The 27,745-nt window shown below is 43.8% G+C and overlaps 1 protein-coding gene across 2 annotated transcripts in view; it reads left to right on the top strand.

Annotated features, from left to right (window-relative positions):
* The first annotated feature begins 2,930 nt into the window (after positions 1–2,930).
* FAM135B (family with sequence similarity 135 member B) overlaps positions 2,931–27,745 on the top strand; it is a 186,984-nt gene continuing 162,169 nt past the window's right edge. For both annotated transcript variants that reach the window (XM_056484144.1, XM_056484145.1), the window contains exon 1: positions 2,931–3,134. The gene's annotated coding sequence lies outside the window, so the exon portion shown is untranslated. The remainder of the gene's footprint in view (positions 3,135–27,745) is intronic.

Below are 27,745 nucleotides of genomic sequence, written 5' to 3' on the forward strand. Positions count from 1 at the left end.
CTGAGGGAAAATGAAACTATTTTACCTTTTTTTCTTTTTTTTTATTTTTTTTTTCCCTTGTGCTTTCTTAGACCTTTATATCTACTTGGTCCTCCGTTGGCACAGTTGAAGATGCCCACCCTGCAGGGTACAGACAGAGGGGTACCAAAGCCATTTGTTTTAGTGAGCTCTGCATCTCCTTCAAGGTGGATTTCCCCTCTGTGTTGCAGATTAGCACCAGCAAGAGAATTCAGGTGGGCAATCCCTCAGTGGTATAACACAGCCATGCTGAGCCAAAGAGCCTGAAACTAGAGGACACCTCTCTCCTGCTATTCTTATGTCTTCTTGAAATCAGAGATGCAGCTTCCAAAAGAAAGCCCCAATAAGCAAACTTGGAAAGTATGATCTTGCAAGCTGATTACACACACCTCAGCAGGTACATTTTGCAACACACATCCTGATTTAGCAGAAATAAGATCTGTCTGTGGTCTCAGTGATCTATTCAGAATAACCATGGGTTTTCCTGTCAGCTGGTTAATCATGGAGTGGGTGATTTAGATGTGCTCACCATCATTACTGCAATGAGATCTTCTTGCCCTGCATTCACAATTACAGCAGGAAACCTCCTGGGCCACACATGCAGCAAATATTTTTTAGCTCTTGAGAAGGGTTTCAGGGTCCTGTTTCATTTTACTTGCATTACATTTTTAAAGATTAAAATAGATAACATATTTCTTATTTCTTTTTAGAGTGCTAGAAAGTCCCTTTGAATAAGCTATTCCATATAATCTCTGAGCAGACATCAAAATTGTTGCCTAAAAGAAGATTAATTAAAAAATCCTTGGGGATAATGGTTTATAAGATACTTGGAGGCTGTGAAATCAGAAGTTACTTCAAGGAGGTCTGACAGTGTATGCTAGCTGGCACTTTTTCCTCCTCAGTCAGATAGTTCCAGTTTCTCCCACAGTCATGATCTATATAGAAAATGATTTTATATGAACCAGATTATGACTCTGCAAATGAACACAGTGTGGAGACACTGTCTTCTAGATTATCTTGAGAAATGCTGCCAACAGCACACCATAGAATCATAGAATTTCTTGGGCTTGAAGGGACCTTAAAGAACATTTCATTCCAGCTTCCTTGCTAGGGACAGGAACACCTTCCACTAAACCAGGTTGCTCCAAACTCCATTCAGCCTTGCCTTGAACACTTCTGGGGCTGGTGCATCCACAGCTTCTCTGGGCAAACTGTGTCAGGGCCTCACCACCATCACAGTAAAGAACTTCTCCCTAATATCTAATCCATACCTACTCTCCTTCAGTTTGAAGCCATTCCTCCTTGTCCTGTCACTACTGTCCTGTTCTTGTAAAAAATCCCTGTCCATTTTCTTGCAGGCTTCCATCTTCTTTAACCATTTATCCAGGTTTGATACTTTAATAGGAAATACCATCCAGTTCATTTTCTTGATTCCTCGAGCTCATAGACTCATTTTATCTGCAGCATTCAGGTTGCAAGCAGAGATCCGGCAGTAGAAAGCAAATCCCTTTAGAAAGTTTCCACCAGTGCTTTTTCTCCTTTTTTTTTTTTTTTTTTTTTTTTTTTTTTCATTATTTTTTAGACAGGGTTCCACAATGCCCTGCAAACAGTACCAGCTCCTGAAAGAACTGTCATGGCTTATGAGCATTACGTAGCTTTGCACTGACATTTTGGGATGGAAGTGACATTTGATTGCTGTGACCTTGTTGTGTCTTGTGATGTTCCAGTGCAAAATGAAAGCCTCACAACATGCCTCTTTGATAGATAAATGGCAACTGAATGCCTTGATTTCACGTCTCTCTCTGTTAATACTCTGTATTTTGACCATGTGGCAGTCCATTCACCTGAGGTCTTTTTCCTTTCTTATTTTCAGATCATTAGAAAAAGGCAAAGTTCAGCTTGTTTGCCTCATGCATGAAAGAATTAGTGTCCTGTGCTGTGCAAGTGGGTTCCTTTCTGGAAGGTTTTTTTATCACTGTTTGGTGGTTAGAGGCAGTTCTCTGTCACAAAAGGAACTAATTTCTCGGGAGATACCTCTATGCAAAGAAACCTTTAAGTAAGGTTAAGACAGTAACTTTTAAGTCCCAATTTCAAGGCAGAGGGTTGGCCTTTAGTTTAAAAAAAAAAGTTTATAATTTCATTACAGCAGCAACTTTGAAAGTCATCCCCTTCCCCAGTTTTGCTGTTTTGTTCAGTTCTTTACAAAAATGCAGAAACCCGCTAAAAAAGGAAACCTCTCCCTGCTGGAAGCTGTCATTTGACCTTTGCAGGGCAGCGAGCTCTTTGCCAACACGTGCAGAATGCAAACGTTTGGGTGCATCACTCCATCTGCTTTCCCAGAGCCCCAGACCCGTGCCGAGGAGTGACCTGCACCCCCGGCTGCCGCTGTCGTGTGCAGCGGGCTCTGGGGCGAGTCCCGGTGCCCGCACACCGAGGGATGCCCGCACACCGAGGGATGCCCGCAGCCCCGGTTCCAGTTCTAGCGCTGGGGCAGTGTCCGTGCAGAGAGGGCTCTGGGTGAGTGCCCGTGCCCGTGCCCGTGTCCGCAGCCCCGGTTCCAGCCCTGGCTCTGGGGCTCTGGGTGAGTGCCCGTGCCCGTGCCCGTGTCCAGCCCCGGTTCCAGCCCTGGCTCTGGGGCTCTGGGTGAGTGCCCGTGCCCGTGCCCGTGTCCAGCCCCGGTTCCAGCCCTGGCTCTGGGGCTCTGGGTGAGTGCCCGTGCCCGTGCCCGTGCCCGTGTCCAGCCCCGGTTCCAGCCCTGGCTCTGGGGCTCTGGGTGAGTGCCCGTGCCCGTGCCCGTGTCCAGCCCCGGTTCCAGCCCTGGCAGCTGTTGCGCGGAGCGGAGCCGCCGCCGAGTTCCGTAACCATGGCAACAGCATCACCGCCAGCATCCTCCTCCTCCTCCTCAGCCGGCTCTCCTCCTCCTCGGCATCATCAGGAGCAGCAGCAGCGGCAGCAGCCCTGGCAGGAGCCAGAGCCCGGCAGCCGAGGCTGCAGCCAGCTGCTGCCAGCCCCTGCCCGCGCCGGCACCGGGCACAGCCCCGGCCCCGCTGCTGCCGGGGGAACCGGGCACAGGGAGCTGCGGGAGCTGCACTGCAGAGGGACCCCGGACAAGCCAGGTAAGAGCTGCGGGGCTGCTCACAAACTCCCCGGGATCGATGTGCTGTGTGCCTGGTGCGTGTTTGCGTGCGAGTTTCCCGGCTGGCTCCTTCCAGCAGCAGTGCGATGACAATTCCAGGCAAGCATGTTTTCCGGCTCGTGTTCCCATCTCTGCCATGCTGTCCCTCTCTCTCCTCCACCCAGACACATAAGGAATAGTAAATAATGTTCTAAAAGGTTGTTAGAAAATGGGATGGTGGGGCTCCAATGTGATCAGAGTGGGGAATGGCTGCACTTCTAAAATAAAAGTGGGCAGCAGCAGCGGAGCAAAGGTTGGAGTGGTAATTAATAACCTTAAAGAAAAAAATTATGCGACAACGCACTTCTGTCTCTACCCACTCTGCAAATAAAGCTCTCATCATATTGAGCAGAGAGCTGTAAAGCAGAGAGGTATATGAACAGACAAGACTAGAAACCTCACTGAAGTCCACAACTGTCAGATTCACCTTAAGTGCTTTAAAACCAGATTAAATTATTACAATATCAATGCAGCTATACCTGAGAATATATGATGTATAAAATTGCAAAAATGCTTCTCTTAAACCTTTACACCTCCTGAGAAATAAAAAAAATAAAATTATCTTAACGATGTGTGTCTGATGGCCACACAGTAAAAGATGCTTGCTTCATCTGTTGTGAGAAAGCATGTAGATGTAGTGAGTACATTTCAAAAGGAAGGAAGAATAGTTCTGATCCAAAAGCACATGAGGACAGTCCTTGTCATTTTATAAACAGAAGAGGTCCAAAGCTGTGGAGTGTCCTTGTGCAGGCAAATAGATGTGGATGAGTGTGTGTGTCTGAGAAGCACGAAGGGGGGACCATAAGAAGTAAGTTTAAGCCAAGTGTTTAAGCTGTGAGTGTTTGCTGTGTAATGACTGCAGAGAGCTCTTTCCACTTACACAGAACTATTTTTATTTCTGTGTTTGTTTGTTATTGTCAGCAGTAAGGAGAAGGATATGTGATGCTGCTGCTGTCTCTGTCTCCCCTGTTTTTCCTCTCTTGTGTCCCTTGTCCTCCCTAAATCATCCCTGTCTGTGTAGCTGGAAATGCTTCCTAATTCAAACATGGGGAGGTCTGGGTATGACCCAACACAATTTCTTGTACATTTGTGTGTATATATATTTACATATATATGTCCTTGTACATAGGTTAAGAGGCACCTATCTCTCATGTTCAACCTGATTTGAAAATCAGAGTGGTTTTTGGTCCCACTCCTGCATTTTGCTGTCTATAGAGCCTCCTAAAATCAGCAGGAGCTGGAATATAATTTAAGTTTATAGGTACAGAACAGAGGGCAGAATTGTGCCCACCTTTTCTCTATGTTTACAAGCATTCTCATCCTGCAAGCTACAGAGCAAGTAGTTCAGGTAGGCAGGACCTCATGTCCAGTTCTTATGCAGAAGTGCTGTAAGAATTACTTGGGAAAATATGTTCCATCCCAAGGGAAATTGATAAGGTAAAGGATAGAAAAAAATACAGACAGCTATTTGGAATATCAGTGCTTCAATCTGAAAAATAATTTTTTGGGAAACTTGACCTCATCACAACAGGTTTTCTCTACAAGAGGCTCTTTGATCCATGGCAATGACAGTGCTCACAGACACAAGTTTAACTGAAGAGGATGATTTTGGATACTTACATTAATTAAACTAAAGCACTGTAGGGCTACAGTCCTTAAGAGTCTGGGCACATTACAAGGTGTATTTCTGCATGAGATTTGGTGTTTGCTTCACATTCAAAGAATATTTAAATCTTGAGGCTTCTCTGTAATAACAGAGAGGGAATAAAAGTGCCTGTCAAAATGCCTGTAAAAAGAGCACAAACCTGATCATGTGTCTGACAGAGACACCAGAGCAGAGCCACAATCCTGTTTACATGTGTTGCAGAGATGTACAGTGCATAATCCAGGGGCAGCTCAGTGAGGCACAGAGCAGTGACCCTCTCATCAGCACAGGCAGATGACTGAAGGTCAGAGGGCTCTGGGTATTACACATTAACACTCTCAATATTCCTACACAGTCCTACTTTGCTGCTAGCAGTGGGCAGGTGATTAGGGAGAAGCCAGAATTTGTACATGGACTTTTGATTGCTGCAGGGCTGAAAACTTGTGTTAGAAATGACTCTGGGTAAGGCAGGGAAGCTTGATGTTTCCATGAGCACTGCTTGGCCACAGAAATCTTCTCTGGAGGGCTGTTCATGGAAAGTCAGGCACTGAGGCTGGAAACAGCAAGGATATTCCCCACCTCAGATATCCAGTATTTTATTCTCAGTGTCCCCCAGTCCTGCAGCTCTCTCCATTGCTTAACCTGGAAAGCTCAGGAGAGATTTTTTTTCATTTTGCCTTATGGCTTTTTTTATTCTATTTCATTACTTTAGTAATAGATGGGAACACAGTCTTTCTTTTGTTTTGTGCACAGCTGTTAAGAGCTGCTCCCTCAATGCTCACTTACTGTTCACTAGCACCATTCTAAGGGGAAAGAAATTATATCTCATGATATAACCAAGCATCTTTTAAAATCTTGCTCCTAATATTCATTAGACACCCACTGGGGCTCTCAGAGCTCAGAACAAAAGAAGACACACACTAGTTGCTGTTCTAAAGTCAGCATTTGCCAACAGGTTGAGGCAAGAGTTTTGGAAATGCTGAAGCCAGGGTTTGGGTGGTTTTTTGTGGGCTTTTGTTTTGTTTGTTTGTTTTTGGTTTTTTTTGTTTTTGTTTTTTTCTTTTTGGGTTTTTGGGTTTTTGGGTTTTTTGTTTTTGTTTTTGTGGTTTTGTTTTATTTCATTTCATTTTGTATTTTTTAAATAAGGAAGATGCTTTTTTCCAGACCCTGTTCTGTAGTAAGCTGAAGCAAAAGATGATTTGAAGAAGAATGTTGTACCTTGCTTTTAGTTTAACAATGCTACTTATTTTATTTTGAGCCTATGTGCACACTGCTATTTATTATTCTATTCAATAATCATACTCTGCTATTTTCCCTCTTGCAATATTGTGGTTTTTTTTCCCCTTACACTATTGTGATTGGCTAGATTCAGTGCTTAATGAGACAGACACTTAACCATGGAAGTTTTCCCAGTGAGGAGGGGGACGATGGGATCTTTATATTAGAAACTGGACCCTGCTCTGTCTGTTTGGCTCCCTTAAAATTTTGTACCCAAACCATACTTGATACAGAAATAACCTTTTTTTTGCCAATTTTCATCTTCTTGCAGAGTCAGACTGGTCTTGGTAGTTCTCTTAGTCTAAATGATACCCATGATGATGCAATGGGAACCTTTGTGTTCACTGAGCAGATACCCCATCAGCACTGGGAAGGTTGTAATTCCTTCCTGGGCTGTTGGCTCAGGTGGTGTAAACTCTTTGGTTTCCTTTCTCTGCAGCCCCTGGGTCCATGCTCATGGTTTGAAACCTTCTTCCCCCAGTGGTGAGACAGTCTGAGTGTCTGTGTTCCCCCCAGCACAGCTCTGACAGAAGTGTGTCCATGAGCACAGACAGTGCAGTGTCTCACTTTGTGTGCATTTCTTCTGCTCTCCCCCATGCCCAGCTCCCTCCCTCGCATGCTGGCAGTGCCTGGCGTGCTGCAAGAGCCTCAGAGCCTGTGATGTAGCATGACCTCTGCTCACACTGCTCCAGGAGGGATGGAGCCACCTGGGCAGTGGTGGGCAGGGCTGATCCTCCTTCAGAAGGTCAGCACGGTGACATGCCTGATCTCAACTTGTTGGGAGGGTGAGTCACAAGCTGGCTTCCTCCAAATGTTCCAAATCCAAGAGGATATGATTTTATTCTCTCTCTAATCCTATTATTAGTGCCTGCAATGTTAAGGACTCTGTTATTCAGCAGTTTTATTTCTTCCCTGTTCCACTGCTGCAGATGGAGCATCCAAACAGAGTGTAAAAGGAAGAATTTCTTCATTTTGTACACTCAGATGCTGCTGACATCCACATGCTGTCCTGTATAGAAAGAGAATACCTTTGGGGGGTGGGGGGCGGGGGGGGAATCTCTGCTCCTCCTACAAATCTGCCAGAAATCTCAAGGCATTTCTGCTTCTCTCTTGGGTTTCGACACGCCTTGGTGTGGATTCTTTGTTTCTGTAGCCCCCACACCTCTGACCTGGGTGTGTTTCAATACTAAGATAATTTTCAGGGCTGACAGAAGGTCTCACAAAGTTTACTTCTCTCACTGCACAAGGCACTGCAGGTAAATGCAATATCCTGATATGCTCCTCCTACCTGTTGTGTTTTCTCATCCTTAGGATCATGGGAACAAGACAACACAGGCAGTACTTTGAACATTTCCTTGTATATATACCCACCAAATTCTTGATTTTCTAGTAGTATATCTAGTGTATAACAATATATGTATATTTAATAGTCTACTAGTATAGTAGTAGTATATCTAGTATATATATATATATATATATATAATATGTGCATCTAGTAGTTATATTCATCATAATTCCTTTTTATTTGTTCTTAGCTATGTGGTCTTGTCATGAACAGCTAAGGCCTTGTGCACTCTATTGGAATTTAGAGTTGAAGCTGCAAGTATTAAACAACAGCCTTGTACTGAAAATGCACAGCACTGAAACTTCAAGCTCTGCTCACTGGCTTTTGAGGATTCACAGAATGGAGCACAATGTGGGACTTTATTATTGTAACTTGGCTTGGTAGGGACCACCTGTGCTGTTAAGACCCTGATGCCACCATTTAGCAGCCTGGGGAGGACCAGGCTCTTTCTTGGTCCAGTTAGTTGGGCAAAAAAATCTCCTTGCTGTATTGCTGTGCAGATCTGCACGACTGGGAAGGAATCCAGCTCTGCACCATCTTCTAATGTGTAATTTTGATTTCTCTCATTGTTAACATTGCATTTATATCTGAGGCTGGCAAGCACAGTCCCATTACCTTTTTATGGCCCTAAAGAACGTGAGTATTATTTGGAGGATGTGGCCTGAGTGAAATATTGCTTGTATCTTGGTCAATTTGTCAACCCATATTGCCAAAACCATTGTGGCAGTAGGAAAAGCAATCCTGCTGGTATGAGAATGATTTCTTAAAGAACAGAGCAAAAGGACCAGAATTCCCATCCATTAAATCCTAGACAAGAGAGATGTTTCAGTATGAAATCTTCCATCTCTGTTAAACTATCTCCTCCTTTCCACTCATTGCCTCTTGTTCTGCTCAGTGGCTTTGACTTGACCTCATTGCAGGGAGATGATGCCTATAGATGATGTAACCTCATGTGCTTCCTAAATAGGCCCTTGGCTTGTAAGTGGCAGCTTTTAGGTGTCTGCATGAAACCACTGATTTTATTTCCATAAAAAATTTCCCATTTGTTTCAGAGGTGATGGGGCAGAACGGGGCAGTACCCACTTTTGGGAGGTCACATCTCTTTGTATGCTACTTTTCTGGATTTGTGTGGTTTAAAAAACACGGGTTCTTACTGGTATTTTGGTTTCTGCAGAGGACTCTGGGCTACAGGTTTTGAGCTGGCAGCCTGCAGTACCTGTAGGAGCTGCTCCCCCTCTGTGTGACTGAGCACCTGAGGGCTGCAGGTACTGGCTCACACCTGCAGCTCTTCTGTGCTATTAGAGCCCAGCAAAGCCATGTCACAGGACATGAGGATCTCTGTGGGACAAGGCAGATGGATTTCATTAGAACTGAGCAGTGTCTGCTGCTGCAAGTGTCTCTTCTTACAGGCACTCACAGAGCACACTGCCTTGCATAATAAACCTGTTCTACACCCTGCAGTCACACAGCACTATTTATTTTCTTTTCCTGTCTGTCTTGGTTTAAAATCTCAGCTGAAAACTTCTCTGTTGGTGCCCCATTGTTTTCCCTCTGTTTCCCTCTCCCTTTGCAGCTGTGTTTAGGCTGAGCTGTGTGAGGGTGCAGCTTGCCACGGGAGATGTTAAAGAAATAAAGTCTCCTTGTGTGATGTTCTAGAGTGCTCTGCTCCACAGACACCCAGCCCTTGCACCACTGGAGGCTGTGGGATGTTTGCCACTGACCTCAGGAGCAGCAGGAGTCATCCCCATGCACAAAAGTCTTTTCAGAAGGGAAGATAATGCACAAGGCTGTGAAGAGATTGTTGTTGGAGAAAGGATGGAGGCCTGAACCCTCTCGGTGGAAAAGCTTTTCTTGGCTGCCATGGGTGCATCAAAGTCAAGCTGCTGTTTTTGCCTGGGATGTCACAACCACCTGAACATTCCTTGTCTTTGCTTGGGGGACCAGGCAGCAAGTCAGGGGCATTGGGAGGCAGAAGAGGGACAAGGCAGAGAGACATTTTTTCAGCAAGGCTAATCTTTTTTGAAAGAAGTCCACATGGATGAATGGATGAAATGAGGATGAATAATAATTCCAGAAGGTTATGTGAAAAGCCCTTAGATGTGTTCTTTCTTTTATGGTAGGGAAGGGAGGAATAGATTTTGGATTGCATCAATTCATTTGGATTGCTTCAATTCTTTTGGATTGCATCAATTCTTTTGTCTGGTGAGGGAAGAAAGATTGTTGGAAAAAATAGAAAAAAAAAACCCAATGAAAAAAACTAGTGAGGAATGATCATCAGACTCTTGTTAATTTTTGGTAGCACTGTAAATTAGGGCTGGTTTTCTTTAGGTGCCTTGTGTTGGTAGTGGGTGACATTAGTGCTTTATTAAACTCTCTGTGCTGAGGAGCTCATGGTTTAGTGCAGCTAATAATAATACCCTGATTGAGAAACAGAAGGTGGGATAGCATCAGACATGGGAGTGCAGAAATAGTTGCTGCTAGTTGAACTAAAAATACACACCAGCATAGCCCTCTTGCCTACAGCAGCACATGCTGAACACACTGTGGCCACTGGCTGTGGGGGAATGGCTTCCCCTCGTTTTTGGCAGCTGCTGGATCAGCTCTGTGGTGATTCTTTGTGTGACTGCCTGACACTGTGCAAGGCCCCTCAGAGCGAGTTAATTAATATCCTCGGAGAGTGAATCATTATCCAGGGTCATAAACAGACTGTAAAGGGTGAAATGGGCTGCATCAGGGGAGTTGTTAAGCCAGTTTGTCCCAGGGTGGGACTTTGTGATCATGGAATCACCCAGCAGCTGGGGAGTGACCAGCAGCAGGGACTGAGATGTAACCATGGCTACTCTGATCCACTGCTCCCTGCTCCTGCTTGGGGACAAACAGCAGATGCCAAGATCACTGAATTATGAGCCTTGCAGTGACTGCTGCACAACGTGGTCAAAGAGATTTATCTGATTTTTTCCTACCACCTCCCAGGGTTTACCCAGCCTCTCCACCTGGGCTCGCCATGGGTGAAATTCAGTTTAGCAGGTACATGTTTTCCATGAGCTTCAAAATCTCCATGACAGAAAGCTAAAAGTGACCCAGATATAGTGAGGATAGGGTACCCTGAAATAGGTTAGTTAGATGAAATTAGGACTCATCTAATGGCAGAATCAGAGTGCAACATGGATATCTGCTGCACTGTCAGATGGCAGATCAAAGGTGAGGAACATCTTGTAGATGAATCATAGAACTACTTAAGTTGGAAAAGACCTTTAAGATCATCAAGTCCAACCTCTAACCCAGCACTGCTGAGATGAGGAAAAGTGCTTGGTGAAAAGAGGGAGTTAATTGACCCTGTTGGGCACAAGTGATGAGACATTGTCTCCAGATAAAGGGTGCAAACACAAAGTGCTGAGACCCTGAAGAAAGAAGCAAGGCATGGATGCTCTAATTTGCAAATCCTGCATGGTGTGTAGTAAAACCCAGCTGTGGTGGGACTCCTTCACTTGTTTGAATACTGAGACCTGTGGCTGGGATAGGAAAGGACAAGGATATGGCTGTGGCTACTCTGTCACCACACCTGCAGGGAGGAGGAACACAGGGGCTGTATCATCCCTCCTGCCTTGCCTCCCTCCCAAAGTCAGGTCCCTGATTCCTGTGCAGCACAGGTGATTCCCTCACAGCAGAAAGTGTCAGGATATTGCATGGAGAAATGCCAGCTAACAGAACTGGTTTTATAATATCCAACACAGAGGTAAGCCCTTTCCACAGTGCACATGAGCATTTTTTATTTTAGTTTTTTATTTTATTTTTATTACAACTAGGTGATCCAAGGACATCAGTCTCCTTTGTGTCTCCTCTGGGACTCTTTGGAGCTTGAGGGTTCAGCTGCAGATAGAGCAGGCAAAGCACAGAGATTTTTTTTCTCTTGGGATGGGTGTTTCTTGTGTGGACTTCTCTGAGTTGAGGCTACCTGAATAAAGGGAGCACCAGGAATGACAAGCTTCCTTGCCTGTCTTTTTTAGCCAGTCTTAGCTTCTTTCTGGGACTGCTGTTGTACTTACTCTCTGATGAAGTGAATAGCAAAAAGCTATTTTTGTTCACAGGATAGTTTTGTAGGATAATTCTGGTTGGAAGGAACATCCATTCCAATCACCTGCTAAAATCAGGGTCACCTGCGGGGTCAGACCAGCCTTCTTTGGGTTTTATCTAGTCCACCTTTTTATACATCTATAGCAGAAAGTGAGTGGCCTCTAAAAGTTTCTGAATTGTCAGGATCAGGGTCATCAGGAGCTTTCAGAGAGTTTTGAGAAGCAGGAGGTCAGGCAGAACACACAAGGAGCATTTCCATGAGGACTTCTGGCCGTGGAGATATCCAGGGGAAACTGGCAGCAGCTCTGGGAGTGGTGTGCAGAGCGTGACAGAGGTGAAAATGAACTTAGCAAAAGCCTTCTTGGGCTGTCAAGGGCAGGTTTATTCCTCATCCCAGTGGGTTCCTCTGGGGATTTGTGGAATAGGCACTGCCAGGGGGAAGGTGCTGATTGTGCAGTGGGTGGGTCTGGCTTGCCCTGTACATGGAAGGTGACTGCTCTGGGAGATAATGCCTCAGGTCAGTGACTTAATTGTGTCTGGTTTGGAGACCTTTTACCACACCTGAGATAACTCAAGGCTTACAGGATGGTGTTTGGAAGAATCGTCTTGTTCAGCAGCAATAATCACCAATTACTAAGAAAATATTGCCTTACTCAGTCATTTCCCACTGGTCCCATCTTCCCACCAAATGCTCTGTTTATGAAAGCTTTTCTTCCAGGACCAGTGCCACTGATAATCAGAACCCTCACATCACAGAAACATTTTGAAAAGGGTTTGAAGGCCAATTATATAAACATTTCCTCTTTTGTAAAACAGCTTGGGACTTGTAAACATATTAAGTCCACATATCACTAAATAATTCATGAGGATGAATTATTTACTTGTGTAAGCTGCGTTTTAAATAAGGAATTTTTTTACGAAAATGAGGGAAATAAAAATATTTTAGATAATTTTGAAAGGAGTAGCTGCCATTTCACTTTTCTGCTTTTTGTGTGTTCCAATTGATTTTTCTTATGAGTGTGTTCTTCAGGAGTGGCTGACACCAGGTCTGTAGTGTGTACAGGTGACTCCCTCAGCACAAAAATCCACAAAACCTTTCAGCAGAATAAGGATTATCAGAAATCAAGGGGTCCACTTCATGTTGTAGATTTCAGATTTCAGAACTGAGAATTTTATAACCATTGTTTATTTTCCAGATGAAACTGAGGATGGCAAATGCACAGTAAAGGTAGATGCTGTTACTATGGAGTCCTTTGTATGATGCTTTGGGTTTGAGCCTTATATATGAGATTATTTTGAACTTTGTCCCTTTTATATATATATATGGATCATTCTGTTGCATTTTCTTTTCTCTCCCCTTCCTTTTCCTCCCTCAACAACAGATGATTTTGAAGACAGCATGAATGAAACAAAATGTTGGCATGGTCTAGCTGAATTTCCTGACAAGATAAACATTAAGTTAAATGTGAGACATATGCCTTAGTGTGTGACTGTAATTTTGTAAGTTCTTTTATATGTTATGGTTGGCAACAGAATCCCTGTAGCTTATTCTGGCTAGAAAGAACAGCATTTCTTAGTCCTAAGACAAATATGTGATTCAAAATCTGTATTTGCTACCAGCTATACAGTGTGAGTGCTGAAGTGTATCTTGGTTATATTGTCCATTCCAGTTCATCTCCTAATCCAAGATGATCATTAAAGCAAGGTGAATTTCTGATGGGGATAATGTTCTTATCAGAAGTCCACTTTTCTGCCTCCATCCCACCTTGGGGGTTAAGCAGGCTTGCATTGGGTGAGAATATTTCCTCTGATGGATGCACAGGTACAAAATTAGAGGATATTGGCTCCAGCTTATCCTTTGAGACTTTAGTTTGTGCAGCCAGACCATCAGAGGATAAATGCTGTGCTTTTCCCCAGCCCCCTTAATTTTGGAGACCACTCATGTAATCTTGGAGTACTTTGAACTACAATGAAATTTGTTCATCCCCCCTCACATTTTTACACAAGGATCTCCATGCTGAAATGACATTGATAAATCTTCTGTGGTAATATTCAGGCCTAGGAGTGCATTTTGTCTGAGATCCTGATCATGAGTGGAATCTATTTTAGTTTAGTTTAGTAGAGTCAGCTTCATTCAAAGTAGCCACCAGCTTTCTTTTTGTGGACAGGGCAGGTAAATAGATATTTCTAAGGCACTACCTAGATAACTCTTTAAAAATGCATGCATTAGGACAGAAAAATCAGGCTCAAGCTTTGTCTTCACTGTCTGAACAGGAGCCTGGACAAATAGTTGAGGAGCAGCCATTTATACTGTAGATATATGTCCTTTTACTGAGTGTAAACTTATTGACAAAATATGGAACAGGGGACAGACATCCCAAACCTTATCCCTCTTTTCCAAACAGCCTTCACACTTGTCTTTATGGCATAGTGATCTTTTGTTTTCAGTCAATCATGCACATTCCTACTGCCTTTGCCATTCAGATTTCCAGTCTGTTCTGTCACATTGCATGGCAAGACCACATTTCCTGTGATGTGCCAGCATGTTCCTCTGTGTGATGCCCCACTCTGGACTCCTGGCTGGTTGCTGGACTAGCACAGGAGAAAAATGATGAAGCAATCCTAGCATTGCTTCATTTTATGCATACTGAAGGATTTTGGTTCTAAGATACAACCAGGGAATAAATGGCATATTTGGTCAAAATGTAGCCTGTTCAGGAGCAGCATTTGAACTTGAAAGATGCAAAGATCCACGAGCCAGCTTGGAAAACAGGCAACTGTGACTTGCTTAGCCTGGTGCCCAGCTGCAGCAGGACATGGGATGCACAGCTAAGGGTGCTTTAGCCCATCTGTGCCTGGCCCTGAGAGAGCTGGTTCAGAGACAGCTCATGCACACCTCTGTACTGGTTCAGAGATGCAGTACCCTTTGTTTGGAAGAATAATTTAGCACTTTGTGTGGGTGCATTTATGGGAACACACAGATCCTCTTAGAGAAATAGGCACGCTTCTGGTATTTGCAGAGGTTATGGCTGCACATTAAGAGAAAAAAAAACCAAAGTAAAACACATTTAGTAGAGGAAATATCCATTATTTACCAGAAGTTCTTATTTGTACCCTATAACTTATTCTGTGTGGGGAAAGAAGAGGAGTTGGAAGCTGGTTTCCAAAAGGATGAAGTATGTTTGGTATTCAGTGAATCAACAAACATGTGGAAAGGATTGCACCTGGAGGTCTAATTCTTACAACTGCTATTGGCTATTTCCTACAGCTGCTGTTGTCAATTCATACAACTGCTATCTGAGTGGCAATAGAGAGGCTGAGACTGTCAGGATATAGAGCTATTGGAAATTGTCCAAAGGACAATTAGATGGGGAAGGGGCTGGAGGGGAAGCCACACTCCTGGAGGAGTAGCTGAGGTCACTTGGCTTGTTCAGGCTGAAGAGGAGGCTGAGGGGAGAGACCTCATTGCAGCCCACACCTTCCTCATGAGGGCAAGATGAGGGCCAGGCACTGATCTCCTCTCTGTGGTATCCAGCAATTAGGCTCAAGAGAACAGCATGAAACTGTCAGGGGAGGTTTAGTTTGGATATTGGGAAAAGAGTTTTCACCCACAGGGTGGATGGGCACTGGAACAGTCTCTCCAGGGAAGTGGTCACAGCACCAAGCTTGACAGAGTTAAAAAAATATTTGGACAATGCTCTCAGGTACATGGTGGGATTCTTGGGATGTCCTATACAGGGCCAGGAGTTGGACTCAATTATCCTTGTGAGTCTTTCAACTCAGGACATTCTATCATTCTGTGCTTCTATGAGGTTAGCCATCACTGTCTCTATGGGAACTCTCCCAGAATTTTCCTTTTGTTACTGTAGAGCTGGGCTTGCAATGTGTGTGGTTGCAGATTTATCCTGCCTCATGCCCTGCACTTGTTGAAGTCAAGCAGAGCAGCACTATAATGCCAGGTGAATACCTGAAGTCTGAAGTGTGTAGAATTGAGAAGAAAAACTCAAGAATCCAGGGAGTAAACCAAGCTCCTGTCCCATGGCTGTCTTCCCCCACTCCTCACACTGGCCTGGCACCCTGGATGATGTTTTTAGACAAGGTCACTGTGGCTCTGTCTCCAGCACTCCAGCATCTCTCCAGCTGGGAATGTGCAGTGCCAGCCCAGCCTCTCACTGTGGCTGGTGTGCAGAGGTGCTGCAGATGCTCCAGATGCTGACATGAGTGGTGTAGCCATCAGTGGAATTTGTGACCTTTCTCCAGCCTGTGATTAGACATTTATTAGATTGGATTAGTCCTGTGCTGGTTCATCCAGTTGTTCTCTCTGTAGTGGATGATGTGTTCTGAAAACTTGTTCCAGAAATTTTCACTCCTGTGTCCTCTTAGACATTGCTGACCATATGTCAGGAAGACAAATGGTGCTTCCTTCTCCCTCCACCACTGTGCAATGCTCTACCCAGAGACTGCTGTGCACCTGGTCTCTGTGGTGGTTCTGCCAGGATCAACCACAGAATCCTGGAACAGTTTGAGTTGAAAGGGACCTCAAAGATCATCTTGTCCCAACTCCCCTCCCACTAGACTGGGCTGCTCAGGATCTGCAGGTCAAGGGGAAGGGTTATCACCAGCAACCTGAACTGTTCATACATTTTTCTGCTTCAGTCTTTAGCACTGGAACTGCTGAGGTAGAAGACAGGCTCCTCCTTTTTAATTTTAAGGGCAATATTTATCTTGTTTTGTTTATGGATATTTGCCAAGTCTCAGCACATCTACTGCAAGCCTCAAATCAGTGTTGAATGCTTTTTTTTTTTTCAGATCATTGATTTAATGATCAACAAAGTAATAAAGATGGTAGGAAATGCAGAATTATTATGCCTAGGTGAGATTTGTGGCACCTTAACAAAGCTGCCTGAAAGAAGATGAATTTCTCTGTTGATGAATACAAAGTAATGTACAATGGAAAGAATTAACTTAAATGATTCATAGCCCTTGCTGGCTTAAAAATAAATTCTGATTACTTGAGAGGAAAGAAAGCCTTCAGAAAACCTTTCTATGTGTATGGGTACCTTAGGAAATAAAATCTGCTGTGAATAGAGTATTTGATATATAAGAACTGGGATGAAGATTATTTTTGAATAGAAAAATTAATTATGCCTTTTTGTTTTCCCTACAATGAAGTATTTGGCAATTAAAAATGTTTTAACTTCAATTAACATGAACCTGTGGGAGGTATTGATCTAGTAATTGTTTAGGGCAAAATCTGGAAATTAAGGGATCCAGTTAGAAAGTTCAGGGTTTTGTTTTGAAACAGTTTTTTTAAAAATGTCAAAATGCAATTGTTTTAGAAAAAGAAGCTATTCACATAAAAAAAATATAAAATGAAAAGTGTTGATTCACTGAGACACAGTGTTTCTGATCCATCAAAATATTTTTATTTCTGTCTAAAAGTTTTGTGGGAAATACAGGGCTTTCACTTGGAATCTGAACACAAACACCCACCCACTCACAGCCTGAAAATTTCTTGCTACAGGTCCCATGGGTGTGTTCTTCAAAACATTGCAATGTCTCACCAGAAATGTGGCCTCTCCTGAAGTGCTGCATTTTAATTTGGTCACTGTTTCCCAAATCACACAAACAGGAGGCTCCAGCAGCAGGTGACCAGAATTCATACTGGTTTCTGTGTTTTGGAATTGGGTGAAATGAATGTGTTATTTCAGCTGAGAATTAAGGAAAGGCTTAGCTGAAGGGTGAGGTTCTTATGTTCTCACTTTCTGCAAAGTTAAGGGAAAAACTTCCTATTGGAGGAGAAAGGTTTTCACTCCTGGCTTTGGTATCAACAAGGGAGTCCCTGTGGCAAGCTGGGTGCAGCTCTGCTCTGCAGAGCTAACTGCTGAGCACCTAGAATAACAGAAACAATTTACCTTTGTCTCTTTTATTTTCCTAAATACAGGAGAAAGCATTCTGTGAAAGTCAAAGGCATTACTTTGAATGTATATTAAGAAAAACAAAACAAAATAAAACAAATAAAACTCAAACACTTTTAAACCATGTACCTTGCAAAAAACTAAACCAAACCAAACTAAATTAAACCAAAACAAAGTTTTTCCCAAAAAACTAGTAAAAAAAAAAAAAAAAGAGGAAAATTTAAAAAAGAAAAATGGGGAAGTGAGGGAAAAGTGCTCTATTTGTGGTTAGAGGATGAGAGGATGACTTTAAAATCAGGTTTTAAACAGAGGCTGAGGTCACAGGGGCTGAAAAAATGGAAAGACTCCCACCTGGTTAATTTTTGCATCATGCAATATGAGGGAGAAATTATAACAAAACATACCTGCTGGGAAACCCATGATTTAGCTTTTCATTCTCATAGCATAGCCCAGATTGGAAGAGAAGTCCAAAGTCCATTCAGCCCAGCCTTCTGTGGGAGCCAGGAGGGGATGATGGAGCAGCCTGCCCACCACATCTGAAACATCCAAAGATGGAGGCTCTGCCATGGCCATGCAGGGTTCTTCCAGGGAATGATTATCTCACTGTAAAAATTTCCTCTTATACAAGGATGAAACCTTTTCTGGTGTAAATTGTCACCATTTCCCCTTTCCTTCTCCATGTGGTGCCTCATGCAGAAACACTGACCTCTTTGTAGTTACCCAGGAACAGTTCCTGGAATAATGTGATGAGATTCCCCCTGAGGTTTCTCTTCTCCAGGGAAGAGACTTCTGTCATTCCTCAGAGGTGAGGTCATGGCACTCCTTTGGAGCCTCTCCTGTTTTTCTGTGTATTTCTTGAGCTGTGGGGACCAGGGCTGGACACTCTGATCACCCCTCTGAGTGCAGCCTCGTGGCCAATTTCCTGCCCATCTCACAGACCACCCATCCAGTCTGTATCTTGCCAGCTGCCATAGAGGCAGTTTGTCTAATTTGTAATTTCAGGGTGATTTTCACCTTTTCCTTGAAGCCTCTATCACTGGTACTGCAATGTGGTATTTGTCTCCATTATTCTGAAGTGAAAAGGTGAACTCCAGCATCTATTTCTTGGGTCATAAACCCCTATACATATGTAGAGATGTTTCTAGGGTTTATTTTTTTTCTGTTTGTTTCTGTCAGGACTGAAATTCTTAGGTCATAGTGCACATAACACTAGGCTTTAGTACATGGAACACATATTCTGCATTTGCTTTTTAAATGCCACAGTGCCTTCCTCACTAAAAGCATTCAGAAAATCTGGGTTTGGTGCTGCATTAGGAAAAAAAAAAGATTAGGAAAAGAAAAAGAAATACTCAGCCTAACCTAGTAATTAACTTCCTCAGGACTTTTTTAGGCTTTGGGGGGTTTTTTTGGTTAAAATTAAAGTTCCATTTATTCAGTGTGTAAGGAATAAGAATGTTGAACTCTACGTGAAAAATGGAGAGGAAGAAATACAAAGGTACTGCAGAATGCCAGGGCTCAGTATATGTACAGAAAAATAAGAAACTTAATGGAAATGGAAAACAAAACTAGAAACATTTTTTTCTCTCCTGCCTGCACAGTGAAATTGTCCTTTAATAAATCAATTATTAGCAATCTCTTCAGGGCTCAAAGGAGCCCATCTGCATTGCCACAGTAGGTTAAAGCATTCTGTGTCTCTCCCAGGAAAAAACCCCACTGTGCCATAATAGGATTTAATATTTTCCATCATTGTGTAGCTGTGATTGTAAAAGGTAATTGTTAAAAGCCCCAGTGTTCATGATGACAGGCTTAGAACAGGAAGGCTAAAGGTAGCAAAGTTCCAATGGGCATTTTCCTTTCTTTTTTTCTTTCAGCTTTGAAACACCTCTTCACAGCTTGTCCTCCCTCCTTCCCCTCCTTGCCAGCATCTTCCATGGCCTCCCCCAGGTCTCATATAAAATGGAGGTGGAGTTGTGTAGAATACCTCTCAATATAAAGGACTTCTCATACTGCTTGGGCCTGTTTTATCCCCAGGTCCCAAAAACAGATTGCTGCAGAAACAAGGAAATTGTTTCATAGCCACTTCTCTGAAATTGTGCTGTGCCATTTCTGCTTTGTGCTAATGTGCCCAGGCATAATTCCTGACTGGAGCACATCCTGACTGCAGTGGTGCTTCAGCAGGGCTGTCCTGCCCCTCTCCAGTTCCTGGTTTGGTGCTGACCATTGCCTCCTGTTCCTTGTCCCTGCTGCCCCTGCATGGGAACACATTTCTGTCCCAGCTCAGAGTCAGTCCCAGCAAACCACTGTGCTGGCTGCCTATTGCTGCTCCCTGGGATTTGCCTTTTCTTTTGCCCTTCTTCCCATCAGACAAGAACAAGAAGCTGTGGTGACCTGTCTCTGCTTTTGCAGGGTAGTTCTTCCCTTTCAAAATTAAATCTCCTTCTCTCTTTCCATTCAATTTGGGAGGGATGTTCTTGAGCTGGGTCTATTCTTGTGCTTTTTTGTGTCAGAGGCTCAGCTCCTTCCTTCTGTTGGTTGATTTCTCTGTAAGCATGTTCAGCTCTGGGTGCTGGATAGATCTGAAGTGCTGCAGAAATAAATATCATATCTTTACTGAAATCTGTAGCCCCTTCATCTTAGGTGTGCTTGAGATTGCTGTATTTTCTGATAAAGAAGCTTGATTATCCATGTTCTTCCTTTCATTCACTGCCTTCCCTCTCCACACATTCGTTCCTTGCCTTCCAACCTATAAACAATCCGTGTTCCTCAAAAATCTTATCATCTTTCCCTAGAAATGTGGCTTTTCCCCATCCCTCTCTCTTCTCCTGCAGAGTTCTAACCATCCAGACCCCCTGCAGCCAGCAGTGTCCTTGTGGCCAAGGAGGCCAGTGGGATCCTGGGGTGCATTAGGAATGTCACTGATTGCCAGCAGGTCAAGGGAGGTGATCCTGTCCCTTTATTCAGCCCTACAGAGGGGCATCTGGAGGGCTGTGTCCAATTCTGGGCTCCTCATACAAGACATGGAGCTCCTGGGGCAGGTCCAGTGGAGATAATGAGAGGACTGGAAGATCTCTGTTTTGTGAGGAAAAGCTGAGGGAGCTGGGGCTGTTCAGCCTTGAGAAGAGATGACTGAGGGAACCCATCCCTGTCTGTGTCTGCAGGGAGGGCTCAGAGCAGGACCAGGCTCTGCTCCTGTGCCCAGCAAGGGGACAGGAGGAACAGGCAGGAACTGATCCCAGGAAGTTCCACCTGGACATGAGGAATAATTTCTTCCCTATGCAGTGACTGAGAACTGAACAGATTGCCAGAGCAGGTGTGGGGTCTCTCTCACTGGAGATATCCCAGCACTGTCTGCACACAATCCTGTGCCTGTGCTCTGGGATGGCCCTGCTGGAGCAGGGAGGTTTGACCAGATGACCCACTGTGGTTGTTTCCAACCTGACCCATTCTGTGATTTTGTGATTGATTCTGTACTGAGGGAATCAATTTTGCCAGGCAGGAGCATGTTCTTATCTCTGATGCCAGCTGTCTTCTGGAAGGACCCCATCCTCTTCTAAGCCAGGGAAAGAAGTGAGAGGAAATGGCAATATTTAAAATTGCTCCTCTCTAAATGGTCAGAACTAATTATGAAGGCTACAGCTACTGTGAGATGAGCTATGAAATGCCTTGAACAGGTTCCTGAAGTCTGTACTAGAATGGGATGAGTCACAGTTGCACCAGCTGACTGCAGATGAGTGGGTGGGAAGGGAAGGGGCCCTGTGCCTTGTTGGCAAGGTAGGAACAAAGAGCTACCCACAGACCTGGGGTATGATCCGGGGTGAGTTGGGACTGACAGCTCCCAGCAGAGATAGAGGCAGCAGAGTGCTCCTCAAAGAGGTAAAGCCTGAGCTTTCAAGTGAAATCACACCTTGAAACCACTCTGTCTGAATGAGGGAGATGGAGATCAGCAGAGATTGGCCAGGTTGTGAGATGTGTGCAGGATTTAATCTCTGCTTCTTGGTCTGACTGCCTGTATAGAGCTCCTTGAACACCAACATTAGGAGAAATAATCTGCTGTGGTTTGAGTCAAATCAGAAAACATATTCAAGCTTCAGTGCTTAAGATCAATATGATGGAACATAGGCAGATAGTGACAGGACTATCTGTTACTAGGAGTAACAGATTTAAACTGAGAGGAGAGATTACATATTAGGAGGGAATTATTCACTGTGAGGGTGGTGAACCACTGGAGCAGGTTTTCTGAAGAAACTGTGGATACCCCATGTCTGAAAGGGTTCAGAGCAGATTGGATGGGATTCTGAGTGGAAGGTGTCCCTGCCCACGGCAGGGAGATAGAAACTGGATGGTCTTTACAGTCCCTTTCAGCTGAAGCCAATCTATGATTTCAATGAGTCTACAAAGCTGTCTGCATCTGTGGCCTGTTACAGAGGCTCCAGGTGCAAAATTTAATTCTGGATCTGGGTTTATGCCAAAGATTTGGTGAAATTCTGGCAGAGGTTTCTTATTCACCACCATGATCTTGCAGAGGCCAGAGTTTGTTGTGTCTGATTTGCAGCAAAACTGTGCAAAACTTGTTTGGGTGAGGATAATATCCTGACTGGTAAGACCCCTGAGTGTCCTTTCCCAGATTAAACACCCTCAGCTGCTCCTCACCAGACTTGTGCTCCAGACCCTTCCCCAGCTCCATTCCCTTCTCTGGACATGCTCCAGCACCTCAATGTCCCTCTGGCCATGAGGGGTGTGACACTGAGGGCAGGATTCAAGGTGTGGTCCCCCAGTGCCCAGCACAGGGGGTGGTCACTGCTTTGATCCTGTTGGCCACATTATTGCTGGTACAACCAGTCAGTGCTGCTTATTTCGGGCAACTCACCCAGCCTAGAGCAGGCATGGTGTTTTCTGCTCTCTCTGATGACATAATGCAGCAGATAATTATTTTTGGCACGTCTCACTTGAGTTTTTGAGATGTCATCTGTCCTTTTGAGGCATGCAGATCAACTTGCTGCTTTTAGCATGGCATAGGCTACACAAAATGGGATACAGCCTTGCAGGTGGATAGACAGGGGTGGATGGAGAGTCTTGAGTCAGGTTTAGCATGAGACTAGCAATGAATACTGGGAAAACAGGAAACTGTGGGCAACTCATGCCAGGAGGATGAAGACAATACAATAATGTGGTCTTGCAGTATGAAAAAAACAATCTGCACTGACTGATCTAGTTAAAAAAATATTCTAGAGAGGTTAAAACAATTCAGCCAGACACATCATCAATAACTGATTATTTGCAGCTAAAATTAGACCTGGAATTGGCATTTTGTATCTTAATTAAAACAAAGCAATCTTTATCAATGAGTACGACAGCTTGGAGCAGACATTTCCTAGAGAATGTTAATCCCTCAGTCTCTTTTGATTAGTAGATGGGATTACATTAGAATTGATCCTCCTTCCGAGGTCCATTTGTGTGCCCTGCCTCAGTATTGAATTACATGGCTGGCCCTGTGCCAGGCACAGGTTCCCCATCGGGACAATGAAATCACAGCCACACTGATGCTCATTTGTGTTTTACAGTGTGCCATTTATTTAGCAGAAAAGGCTCAGGAGACTTTATGCCTTGGTGAGATATTACTTAGGCTTCAGATCTCTGTCAAACCTTATAACTCTCTTCAGTTTGCTTTGCACAGAGATGGCTTTTGAAGATAGGAAAGGAAAGGCAAGGGAAGAAAAAACAATGTCATATTTAAAGTCTAACTCTAGTGACTTTTCTTCAGTTGTACAGGCTGTTCTGAGGGAACTGTTGGGTTTCAGCCTGGGAGAAAAGATCTCTAGACAAAACATCACTGGTCGAGCTCAGTGTAACAAGTTTGGAAGCTTCAGTTTGGAACTGTGTGGATCTCATTAAAAGATGAGTCCCTCTGGCTCATAATTGAGCTTCAGACAGCTGAACCCTGAAAGAAGCTGTCCCTAAATTTTGCTGACCTGTTGCAATTGTTCTCTGAGGATCCCTGTGAAGCTGGTGAGAACCGAGTGGGGTGTGATCCTTACAAAATTCAGGAGCAGAGAAGAACTGCTGTGTCTTTATTTTCTGTTTCAATGTTCTTTCTTAGTAATTGAGAGTAATTAAAGCTATGAACAATTCTCCCTAGGGGAATGGAAAAAAAACTTCACAAAAAATAACAGAGAAGAGCTGTTGACAGTCTGAAAAGCTGGACAGCTTTCCATTTAACTCCCTCCCACCTTTTCCATCTGTAGCTCTTGTCATCAGCCAGCAAGCTGGCCAGGAGACCGTGATAGATAAATGGTGTGCAGTCCCCTAAAGTTCCAGATTATACCTTCCCTTCCCTTCCCTTCCCTTCCCTTCCCTTCCCTTCCCTTCCCTTCCCTTCCCTTCCCTTCCCTTCCCTTCCCTTCCCTTCCCTTCCCTTCCCTTCCCTTCCCTTCCCTTCCCTTCCCTTCCCTTCCCTTCCCTTCCCTTCCCTTCCCTTCCCTTCCCTTCCCTTCCCTTCCCTTCCCTTCCCTTCCCTTCCCTTCCCTTCCCTTCCCTTCCCTTCCCTTCCCTTCCCTTCCCTTCCCTTCCCTTCCCTTCCCTTCCCTTCCCTTCCCTTCCCGAAACTTCCCGAAACTTCCCGAAACTTCCCGAAACTTCCCTTCCCGAAACTTCCCTTCCCTTCCCGAAACTTCCCTTCCCTTCCCGAAACTTCCCTGAAACTTCCCTGAAACTTCCCTGAAACTTCCCTGAAACTTCCCTTCCCTGAAACTTCCCTTCCCTGAAACTTCCCTTCCCTGAAACTTCCCTTCCCTGAAACTTCCCTGAAACTTCCCTGAAACTTCCCTTCCCTGAAACTTCCCTTCCCTGAAACTTCCCTTCCCTTCCCTGAAACTTCCCTTCCCTGAAACTTCCCTTCCCTTCCCTGAAACTTCCCTGAAACTTCCCTTCCCCTTCCCCTTCCCCTTCCCCTTCCCCTTCCCCTTCCCCTTCCCCGAAACTTCCCTGAAACTTCCCTTCCCTGAAACTTCCCTGAAACTTCCCTTCGGGTCCCTGAAACTTCCCTTCCCTGAAACTTCCCTTCCCTGAAACTTCCCTGAAACTTCCCTTCCCTGAAACTTCCCTTCCCTTCCCCTTCCCTGAAACTTCCCTTCCCCTCTCTTATATCCTTTAATATTCAGCTTTTATAAAGGGTGCTGTGTTGCTTGGCTTCTGCTCCTGTGATCTGGAAGATATTTTCCAGCATCTGACTGGTTCACTCGGGAGTTACATGAGCGTTTTGTAAGAGTGTGAAGTGATGCCTTAACTGAGCTAGTAAAGCCTCACTCTGAGCCTGCCAAGGCTCAAATGTGAAGTGGAAACACACACACACATATATATATATATGTATATACATATATATAATTTAGGCAGAAATTATAAAACATTATGGGATTCCATACAGTGTTGTAAACAATATTCTGTTCCACTTTGCTTATGTGATTTGGCATTTCTCACTAATGCTCTGTGGTAGCACTAAGAAGGATGCTGTGCTTGAGTGGGATGCAAGTGATTGATGTTTCTTGAAATGAGGGATATAAGAGACTCCAGATAGCAGACTATTTATGTAGCTTGTTTATTTTCCTAGGAAGGTCTCATTACTACAACTGGTGTCGAATGAAGAAGAGGGATGAGTTATTCACTGTCTTGGATCTGTTTATTCTTTCATCTGCAGGTCTTTGAATGCCTAGAGACAGGCTGGTAAGAGTTTCAGAGGAGAAGAGATGGACACACTACATGGTTATATTTTGTAGAAGTGTCATCTTGAATCCACAAACCCACACTGAATTTTTTTTGTTGTAATAGCCATACCCAGGTAGATAGTTTATCATCCTTTATTGTGCTTCAGCCAATATTACTCCTGCTGCATCTCCAAGTTTTCCAAGTACATGAAGTGCTACACAGCATTGTGTGCTCCTCAAAACTATACAAAAATCTGGGAGATGAGGCGTAGGTGCTAGAATTTATTCTTTTTTTTACTGTGATCTTTCCACTCAGGAAAAAGCAGCCTTAATTAGACTGGTTAAGAACTGATAGCAACCTTTATCAAGTGAAGTTGATGATGATAATTCTGTCTTGGAACTATAACACGAACATGAACATATGCAGCTTTAAAAGTCTCCTGCCTTTGTAGTGCACTGAGGCAAGAAACTTCCAGAGCAAATCTGGAAAAGAAACATAGGATACCTCCAGTAGTATGTGACTGGGTAAAAAAATAACCAACACACCCATTGATTATTTTCTATACTTCAAATGTCTTCATAACACTGTGGGGAACATTCATAACCCAGTTTATTCTGTTTTACCTGGACATTTCCAACATAAGGAATTACTCCTCCATGCTGTTGTTTTCCTGCAGAATCTGGGCCTTCCCACCCTATATCTCCAAAGGCACCATGGTGTCAGTTTGAGTTATGTTTTTTTGAGATACTACCTTGTCTTACTCTGCTCAGGGTAAACCATTTTATAGTGATAGCTGACCAAAAAAATGAGGAATAGTGATTTTTTTTTTTTCTTTGCATTTCATAGTGTTTCTTCAGTCTTATGTGGCCAAATATCTTTGGACAAAGGATTTATTAATTTCATTTAATTTCATTTCATTTTCCTAGTTGCTAGTGGCTTTCTCCCAACATAAAAGAGGCTTATGCTAAGGAAACCAGTTCTATTTTTTGCCTACCTAACTGCATGCAAGCTGGAAATTTCTTCTTTATGCAGCAAGCTCCCTACTGTTATATTGAGCCTTGGAGAGTCTTGGCTCCATGGATGTGCTTGTAACACCAGAAGTGTCTGTTAAACCATAGTGCCTCAAATGCTGCTTTTCAGCTCAATGATTTATTTGCATGATTGGGAGGAGGCTGCAGATCTTTTAACTACTGCCACAAAATCAAATAAAGTAGTAGATCTGTGTATATTTTTGAAAGCAAACTGAGCTGCTGCTTAAATGTGTTTAATTTTGCTAGAAATGTGAGGAAACCTCTCGTGGGAGCAATCAGTCCAGTGGTGCCAGCTCCAGGTTTGACAGACAGCACGAAGACTTAACACAAAACCAAGCAGAGTGATTTGGAAGATGATGTGGGTAGAAAAGTCTAATCCCCTGAAGCTTTGTTTGTATGGATTTAGGCATGAGTTTGCACTATCAGCCTGAACTCTCTCTGCCCTGGTTGTTGTGCCTTCAAAATCAGGTTAGACTGCAAATGGATTTGAGCTGCTGTGCATCCACCTTGACCTCAGTATCAAGTTTTGCCTGGAAAAGCAGATTTTGTTTTTATAGGTGTTTCAAACAGGTTCACTATATAAATCCTTTGTACACAACCACTGAGACCAGATTTTGCACATGGTACTGAAAGAAAACAGAAGGCAAGTCATACTGCCTTTAATTTGGTGTTTTTTCATTAGTGGAAGGATGTTTTTACTTAATGCCTTTTCTCTCTGGTTCAAGGTGAAGAACAGGCTCATTTCTTCATGATTTCTAGTAGACAACAGTAAATAATTCCCTCAATCTCTTTTTTACAGAGTCTGAGCTACAGCAGTGCTGTTCTTCCTCTGCTGTGGTACAATTAGTTAACTACTGTGGTAAACCAAGCTGATCTCTTTACAAGTCACTCCCTGCTGCAGGTCACTGTCCTCCATAGATTGATTCAGAATGGGGTGACAGAACTTTGTGGCAAATTGATTGCCAAAGACACTCTAATTATACAGTGAATATGACACAAAGCAAAAACTTCAGCACCTGCTTCGAAGCAAAAATTCATCCTGATTTGAAATATGAGTATACTCCAATGAACATTAAATTTTAAGGAGTTTCCACTAGTTCTGGGTATTCTAAGCTACTGAACCTGATCTCCAAGTCCAGAAGCAGAGAAAATTTTTTTCCATACCTGCCTTTCCCATAAAAAGGTGCTGAAGCCCATGAGAGGAACATTTTACAAGAACATGTAGTGACAGGCCAAGGGGCAATGGCTTCAAACTGAAATAGAGAAGCTTTGGATTAGATATTAGGAAAAAATTATTCACTGTGAGGCTGGTGAGGCACTGACACATGTTGCCCAGAGAAGCTGTGAATTCCCCATCCCTGGAAATACTCAAGGCCAGGTTGGATGAGGTTCTGAGCAACCTGGTCCAGTGGAAGGTGACCCTTCCCATGGCAGGGGGTTCAGAACTGGATATTTTTTAAGGTCCATTCCAAACCATACCACTCTATGACCCTCTCTGTACACAGCCAATGATTGCAGTCAATCCTTTTGTGCAGACAAAGGGGCTTCTTGAGGTAATTAAAA

Source organism: Oenanthe melanoleuca, chromosome 2 (genome assembly GCF_029582105.1).
Source record: "Oenanthe melanoleuca isolate GR-GAL-2019-014 chromosome 2, OMel1.0, whole genome shotgun sequence".
NCBI lineage: Eukaryota > Metazoa > Chordata > Aves > Passeriformes > Muscicapidae > Oenanthe > Oenanthe melanoleuca.